We start from the raw sequence: 9,007 nt of genomic DNA on the forward strand, positions 1-9,007 counted from the left end.
GAACAGATACAAAATTTTACCCTAGTGTTCGTGAATTTAAACTTGTGTCGGTCGACGCCAAAAACTGGCGTCCGTCGACACCCCCACATCGTGTTGGTCACATACCATGAATTTGCACCGCGATTAACCGACTGGTGTCGATCGACGCCCACCCCACACCCTATAACACCCAAATGACGATCTCATCCATCAAAGAACCCTAATTTCAGCACTACATAACTTCCCGCGATGACAAAACCAAGGAACAACCACACAAGGCCATACAAACACCATAAATCATAACAAAACAAAAAGAAATCAATCCACGCATCACATAAACACAAATCACACAACCTTAATGTTTAGATAAGCCATGAACACACACGTTACAATTTGATCAACACAACTAGTCTTGATATTGAACACCATCATATTTCTGTAACCATCACGATGGTATGCACCATTTATGACCCTTCAGCCAACATAACCTTGGCCCACTAGCCAACATAACAATGGCCCAACGGCCAACACATCTGTGGCCCACCAGCCAACTCAAGCCTGGCCCACTGCCAACACAACCCTCACCCCATCGGCCAACAAAATCCGAGTGCGAGATTGAACAACTATCAATCTCAAAGGTCTCCATATAGTCACTATACTTATACTAACGCTCCAACTCATCCACTCTCAGGTCGTGAGCTTAGAACCATATCGATACTACGGGAACCACCATTTTGTGTTCCAAATTTTAAGATTTCACACTAATGATAATAATTAACCCTCAATATTTATATATCGTTTAATAATAACAGTCCTTTAGTATTCCCAAAGATTTAAAGAAAAAGTAAGTAGATAACTTAAAAGAAAAGATAAAAAGCATTTTCGATGCATGCTTTTTTATAAATATCAATATCCTCTCTATTTGTTGTTAACTCGTAACTTAAAAGAAATCCGAAACGTCTCACTTGAAACTCACATCTAACAATGGCGACTAAAAACCTAAACCAAAGTGAAACTTCTTTAGGCTCCCACGAGTCTTCTTCCTCCGAGGAGTAAGACGAAAAAACATCTGATTCATCCACTACAACTGTTTATGAAGCCACCTTGGGCTTGCAGATGTAACCTTCTTCTCAATAAGAAGAAGAAGAAGAGGACAGTGGAGAGATAAGCTCCGAGGAAGAAGAAGAGGACAATGGAGAGACAAGCTCCGAGAAGGATGAAGCGTCTTCTGAAGACGAAGAGCCCGCGAAGGAACAAACTCCGTCCAAACCCAAAATATCCAAGGAGAAGGAGATTTCTTTTCCTAAGAGGAAGAAGACGAGAAAAGTGATGAAGACAGCTCCGAGGATGACGAGGAAGAAGTTTTAATGAAGGAACAACAAACTCCTTCCAAAGCTGCCGAGTTAGCTAAGGAGAAGGAGATCTGTGTTTTTGGCAAGGTACAAAAGCGTGTGAGTGAAGGGACTTCGTCAGAACACATGAGTGCTGCAAAGAAAGTGAAACCGAGTATAAAGAGGTCTGTTTCTGCTCAAATGTGGAGCAAAGAAGACGAGTTGCTTCTACTGCAAGGAATCATTCATTGCAAAATTGGAACAGGTACAAAATTTAACCCTAGTATTCGTGAAGAGATCTACAACTCCATCAAGGAGTCTATTAGTTTTTTAGGTTAGTTTAAAACAATGCACATAAAAGATAGCAGCAGTTAGAAGTACGTATCTAAAGAATATGGACAGTGGTAAGAAACCATCGAAACCTCAATATCTTAAAGCTTTTGAACTCGCTGAGGAAATTTGGGGGTTATCGGGAACATGTGCTGGTTAGGAATCAAGAAGAAGTGAGAGAATTCATAAGCTTGAAGAAGAGAAGGATGTGATGATTCATGAAAAAGGAGGAGGGTTGTTTAGGAACTCGATTTTGTGTCGTGTGGTAACTATTCTTGGCATGGAGAAAGATAGAGTGAAAAAACTGGTCTTGTGTTTCAGAAGAGAAGAAGAAGATAACCTTGGACCGGTGGAGTGACTTGGAAGCAAAAGACGATGAAATTATCTATCACAAGATTGCCTATGTGGATGTTGAACTCTATGATCGTTGAAGCATCACCATCCCATTCGATGCATTACTATGATTTTTTTCTCTCTCTTTTCATTTGTTTTTTGAACTTTGGATTTCCGTTTATGGTTTTTCTGGTTGTTTTGTTTCGGATTATGCTATTTTTACGTTTCTGGTTTTTGTTGTGGACATGAATTTGTTCTCGATTGTTGACTTTTCTATGTTAAGATGTTATTGGTTTTATCTTTTGCTTATTTGAATCTTTTCTATTTGATATTTGATACAACTTTGATGTGTTTCTTGCACAAAAGTTTAGTTAATCTGAAAAATTTAAAGGATAAGTTCTTCTTTGTAATTAAAGGCACAACTGCTACATTTTCAGTTCAAAGAAAGTATATATAAAAAAAAAATAGAGAGTTTCTACCAATTTCGACACTAATATGATTGGGCTTAGAATGATATATGTACTTGACCTATCACGGCCCATTAAGAGCCCAATAAAATATGCGTCTATGTCGTTTCTTCTCTTTTTTTTGTTCTCAATCCTTTTTCTCTTCCCCTCTTTTACCCAAAATTCTAGAAACCCACATACGTCCAGTGACTTGTAGGATTAAGCATCTACCAAATCTCTCTTTCACTCTCTCTAAGAGAAACCAAAACGTTTTTTGAGAATGGGAAAAGTGAATACGAACAAGTCCAAGAAGAAGGAGGTTTGTGGTGGTTCCACTGCAGCTCAGCTTACTTTGAAGAAGCAGAAGAACGAATGGGCATTGTTAGCGAAGAGAGACGTGAATGCCATGATATCAAAGAAGTTTGGGAAAAGGTGTGTTCTCAAAGGTTGGAGTTGTAAGTGCAACAAAGATGCGTGGACTTGCTAGAACAAGCCAAAACTGACGTGGACAATATGCTAACATATTTGATGATGTGGAGGACATAAATAAAGAAGAGTCTGTCTTATGAAAGAAGATATTCGTTGGAAGATTTGGTGCTATCTAAGATCGAAACACTAACTTAGAAGATCGAGCAAGTCCAAGAAGAAGGAGGTTTGTGGTGGTTCCAGTGCAGCTCAGCTTACTTTGAAGAAGCAGAAGAACGAAGGGACGTTGTTAGCGAACAGAGACGTGAATGCCAAGATATCAAAGAAGGTTGGGAAAAGGTGAGTTCTCAAAGGTTGGAGTTGTAAGTGCAACGAAGATGCGTGGACTTGCTGGAACAAGCCAAACTGACGTGGACAATATGCTAACATACTTGATGATGTGGAGGGCCTAAATAAAGAAGAGTCTGTCTTATGAAAGAAGATATTCGTTTGAAGATTTGGTGCTATCTAAGATCGAAACACTAACTTAGAAGATCGAGCAAGTCCAAGAAGAAGGAGGTTTGTGGTGGTTCCACTGCAGCTCAGCTTACTTTGAAGAAGCAGAAAGACGAAGGGACATTGTTAACGAACATACACGTGAATGCCAAGATATCAAAGAAGGTTGGGAAGAGGTGTGTTCTCAAAGGTTTGAGTTGTAAGTGCAACAAAGATGCGTGGACTTGCTGGAACAAGCCAAAACTGACGTGGATAATATGCTAACATACTTGATGACGTGGAGGGCCTAAATAAAGAAGAGTCTGTCTTATGAAAGAAGATATTCGTTTGAAGATTTGGTAATATCTAAGATCGAAACACTAACTTGAAAGATCGAGCAACCTTCTGAATATAAAAGGGATTGTTGTGATGCTAAAATTATTCTTTTGATTTAATAGTGTTACGCTGTTTCGGAAAGCAAGAAGGATAAGAAAGAGAGTTGTTCTTCAGATCCGTTCTTGTTTAAGGTTTGAATCTCAGGTGACCAGCTAAATCGGTTCAGGCTTTGTGTAAAACCAATTGAGAGAGTTGTAAACTTCTTAATCAGATTTCTAATAAATAATATAACTCAGTGGTTCTGAGTTTTGGTTACTTGTTGTGAGTTCATCTAGTTTTTGAGTAGTGGGATAAGGAAGATGAGATTCGTGTACTACAAGGTATGATAGAATACAAAAAGCTACTAGGGAAGAATCAATGTTCAACTAGTGGAAGGTCTTCTCTAGTTGAAATGTCCTATGCTTCTTTGATGCGACAAACGTCTCCGTCACCTACTCCTCCACCACCTTCTCGGAAAACACTCACTTAATGATCACACGCCCGAAAAATCATATTCTTAAGCAAAATCCAAAATACAATGACCCGACTGCTCTCTTATGCAGCATTCCGGCTGAAACGCGAAAGGTGAATCAAGCTCTCAAATGGTGCCATTTTCATGGAAATTGATGCTCTCTCTCGCAATTGAACATTTGATCTTGTTCCCCGAGAGTCTCATTTCAACGCTGTCGAATGTAAGTGGGTTTTTAAGAAGAAGTTTCTTTCTAATGGTTCTCACAACAAGTGCAAAGCAAGGCTTGTGCCGAACCGCTACAATCAACAATATAGCCAAGACTATACCCTCAGTCCGGTGATCAAGTCTACCACCATCAGAATTTTTCTCGATAATGCGGTTACTAATTCATAGTCAATTCGATAGCTTAACTGTAACTTTTCTCCTTGCAACGTTGAATGAGGAAGTCTTCATGGAACAACCTCTAGGTTTTATTGACACTGATAATCCTTCTTATGTGTGCATTCTTTGCAAACGTCGAGCGTGGTACTATGAATTTTCTGCTCAGCATTGTTTTTCATATTTCATTATCTTAAACGTCTATGTTTGTAATCAAAGTTGAAGCTGCATTTGTCTATCTAGTGTATGTTGACGATATCCTCATCATGGGCAAAACCTAGCCCACCAAACCAGGAATTCAGCGTACACTCAATATCTCTGGGGTCAACGGTTCTTTGTTAAGCATGTTGAGGATCTAAATTACTTTTTGGCCATTGAAGCCCGAAGAACATCAATCAGTTTCTATCTCTCTTGGGACAATTGCATACTCGACGTTCTAGACCTATATGGCATGGCAAACAAAACACCCAAGGTCAGACCAATGGCTTCTTCCATGAAATTAACTCTCAATGCTGGTAAGCCTTTATTTGCCTAGTTGGAGTATAGTAAATTGGTCGGACGGCTACAGTGTCTAGCTTTCACACGCTTGGATATAGTATATGCGGTTATTCCATTGTCTCAGTTCATGCATTGTCTAATGGAAGAACATTTGGCAATCTGCCAAACGGGTTTAACGATACCTTGCTGATAGACTAACACATGGTCTTTTTTAGCAAAGAACAAGTTAACACTTCATGCTTTGTCAGATACTTACTGGACTAGAGACTCAGATGACTATGTCTCAACCAACTCGTATATCGTCTACCATGGCAAACATCCAATCTTGTTGACATCTAAGAAACAAAAGGGCGTAGCAAGATCCTCTAATGAAGCTGAATACATGGAATTGCGAATGTTACATACAAACTAAGTTGGATATGTAAGATTTTGATTGAATTCAGGATCTCGCTCCTAGTTCCACCGGTTGTTCATCGAAGTTACTTTTTTATGTGCGAATCCGGTGTTTCACTCCCGGATGAAGCACATTGTTATTGAATACCATTTTGTCTGAGACATAGTACAACAAGGAGAATTATGTGTCGCTCATGTAAACACTCAAGATAAATTAGATGATGCCTTGACTAAGCCTCTTTCACGTGAACGGTTCATTCTACTCAGAGACAAGATTGGGGTCGTTAGTGCCCCTCCATCTTGAAAAGGCGTGTAAGAGATATGACAATATGATTCCCATTTAAGTCATAATATTTGATTTGTATGGTTTAGGAACCTTGTGTAACTAGAATAACCTAGAGTGTCCACTCCTAACTTTGTATAAGTACACTATGTACAACACTTATGAATATAAGAAAACACATTCTCTTTATTTTTCTTATTTTTTCCTAAGTTAGTAAATATCATATAAATGAAAGTGGTTTACAATACATAACCTAGAGTACGAGCAATATAAACTTGTGTAATGATCTTCATGATTTACATCAATATATATATATATACACACATTCTATTATGTTTTATAATATAAGTTTTGCCATATATCTATATATCACAATACTTCCCTCAAGTTGAAGGAGAAACTACCCAACTAGGAAAATAAATAAAAAAACAGAGGACCTCCCAAGGCCTTGGTGAAAATGTTTGCAACATGATCTTCTAAATACACATACATTGGTATGATGAGGCCAGCTATTATCGAATCTCGAATATGATGACAATCGAGTTCATATGCTTAGTACTGTGAGACCCCAGTTTGTGGAGAGACGAAAGCTTTGTGTTCTAGATCTCACACCAATGATAATAATTAACACCAATGATAATAATTAACCCTCAATAATTATATATCGTTTAATAGTAACAGTATTTTAGTATTCCCAAAGAAATAAAGAAAAAGTAGAAGAGAACTTAAAAAAAGAGAAAAAGCATTTTCAATTCATGCTTTTTTATATATATAAATATCCTCTCTATTTGTTGTTAACTCGTAACTTAAAAGAAATCCGAAACGTCTCACTTGAAACTCACATCTAATAATGGCGACTAAAAACCTAAACCAAAGTGAAACTTCTTTAGGATCCCACGAGTCTTCTTCCTCCGAGGAGTAAGACGAAAAAACATCTGCTTCATCCACTACAACTGTTTATGAAGCCACCTTGGGCTTGAAGGTGTAACCTTCTTCTCAATAAGAAGAAGAAGAAGAGGACAGTGGAGAGATAAGCTCCGAGGAAGAAGAAGAGGACAGTGGAGAGACAAGCTCCGAGGAGGATGAAGCGTCTTCTGAAGACGAAGAACCCACAAAGGAACAAACTCCGTCCAAACCCGAAATAGCCAATGAGAAGGAGATTTCTTTTCGTAAGAGGAAGAAGACGAGAAAAGTGATGAAGACATCTCCGAGGATGACGTGGAAGAAGTTTCAATGAAAAAACAACAAACTCCTTCCATAGCTGCCGAGTTAGCTAAGGAGAAAGAGATCTGTGTTTTTGGCAAGGTACAAAAGCGTGTAAGTGAAGGGACTTCGTCAGAAGACATGAGTGCTGAAAAGAAACTGAAACCGAGTGTAAAGAGATCTGTTCGTGCTCAAATGTGGAGCAAAGAAGATGAGTTGCTTCTACTGCAAGGAATCATTCATTGCAAAACTGGAACAGATACAAAATTTTACCCTAGTGTTCGTGAATTTAAACTTGTGTCGGTCGACGCCAAAAACTGGCGTCCGTCGACACCCCCACATCGTGTTGGTCACATACCATGAATTTGCACCGCGATTAACCGACTGGTGTCGATCGACGCCCACCCCACACCCTATAACACCTCAAATGACGATCTCATCCATCAAAGAACCCTAATTTCAGCACTACATAACTTCCCGCGATGACAAAACCAAGGAACAACCACACAAGGCCATACAAACACCATAAATCATAACAAAACAAAAAGAAATCAATCCACGCATCACATAAACACAAATCACACAACCTTAATGTTTAGATAAGCCATGAACACACACGTTACAATTTGATCAACACAACTAGTCTTGATATTGAACACCATCATATTTCTGTAACCATCACGATGGTATGCACCATTTATGACCCTTCAGCCAACACAACCTTGGCCCACTAGCCAACATAACAATGGCCCAACGGCCAACACATCTGTGGCCCACCAGCCAACTCAAGCCTGGCCCACTGCCAACACAACCCTCACCCCATCGGCCAACAAAATCCGAGTGCGAGATTGAACAACTATCAATCTCAAAGGTCTCCATATAGTCACTATGCTTATACTAACGCTCCAACTAATCCACTCTCAGGTCGTGAGCTTAGAACCATATCTATACTACGGGAACCACCGTTTTGTGTTCCATATTTTAAGATTTCACACTAATGATAATAATTAACCCTCAATATTTATATATCGTTTAATAATAACAGTCCTTTAGTATTCCCAAAGATTTAAAGAAAAAGTAAGTAGATAACTTAAAAAAAAAGATAAAAAGCATTTTCGATGCATGCTTTTTTATAAATATCAATATCCTCTCTATGTGTTGTTAACTCGTAACTTAAAAGAAATCCGAAACGTATCACTTGAAACTCACATCTAACAATGGCGACTAAAAACCTAAAACAAAGTGAAACTTCTTTAGGCTCCCACGAGTCTTCTTCCTCCGAGGAGTAAGACGAAAAAACATCTGCTTCATCCACTACAACTGTTTATGAAGCCACCTTGGGCTTGAAGGTGTAACCTTCTTCTCAATAAGAAGAAGAAGAAGAGGACAGTGGAGTGATAAGCTCCGAGGAAGAAGAAGAGGACAGTGGAGAGACAAGCTCCGAGAAGGATGAAGCGTCTTCTGAAGACGAAGAGCACGCGAAGGAACAAACTCCGTCCAAACCCAAAATATCCAAGGAGAAGGAGATTTCTTTTCCTAAGAGGAAGAAGACGAGAAAAGTGATGAAGACAGCTCCGAGGATGACGAGGAAGAAGTTTTAATGAAGGAACAACAAACTCCTTCCAAAGCTGCCGAGTTAGCTAAGGAGAAGGAGATCTGTGTTTTTGGCAAGGTACAAAAGCGTGTGAGTGAAGGGACTTCGTCAGAACACATGAGTGCTGCAAAGAAAGTGAAACCGAGTGTAAAGAGGTCTGTTTCTGCTCAAATGTGGAGCAAAGAAGACGAGTTGCTTCTACTGCAAGGAATCATTCATTGCAAAATTGGAACAGGTACAAAATTTAACCCTAGTATTCGTGAAGAGATCTACAACTCCATCAAGGAGTCTATTAGTTTTTTAGGTTAGTTTAAAACAATGCACATAAAAGATAGCAGCAGTTAGAAGTACGTATCTAAAGAATATGGACAGTGGTAAGAAACCATCGAAACCTCAATATCTTAAAGCTTTTGAACTCGCTGAGGAAATTTGGGGGTTATCGGGAACATGTGCTGGTTAGGAATCAAGAAGAAGTGAGAGAATTCATAAGCT

The sequence above is a fragment of the Capsella rubella genome, unplaced genomic scaffold (genome assembly GCF_000375325.1).
Source record: "Capsella rubella cultivar Monte Gargano unplaced genomic scaffold, Caprub1_0 scaffold_6, whole genome shotgun sequence".
Lineage (NCBI taxonomy): Eukaryota > Viridiplantae > Streptophyta > Magnoliopsida > Brassicales > Brassicaceae > Capsella > Capsella rubella.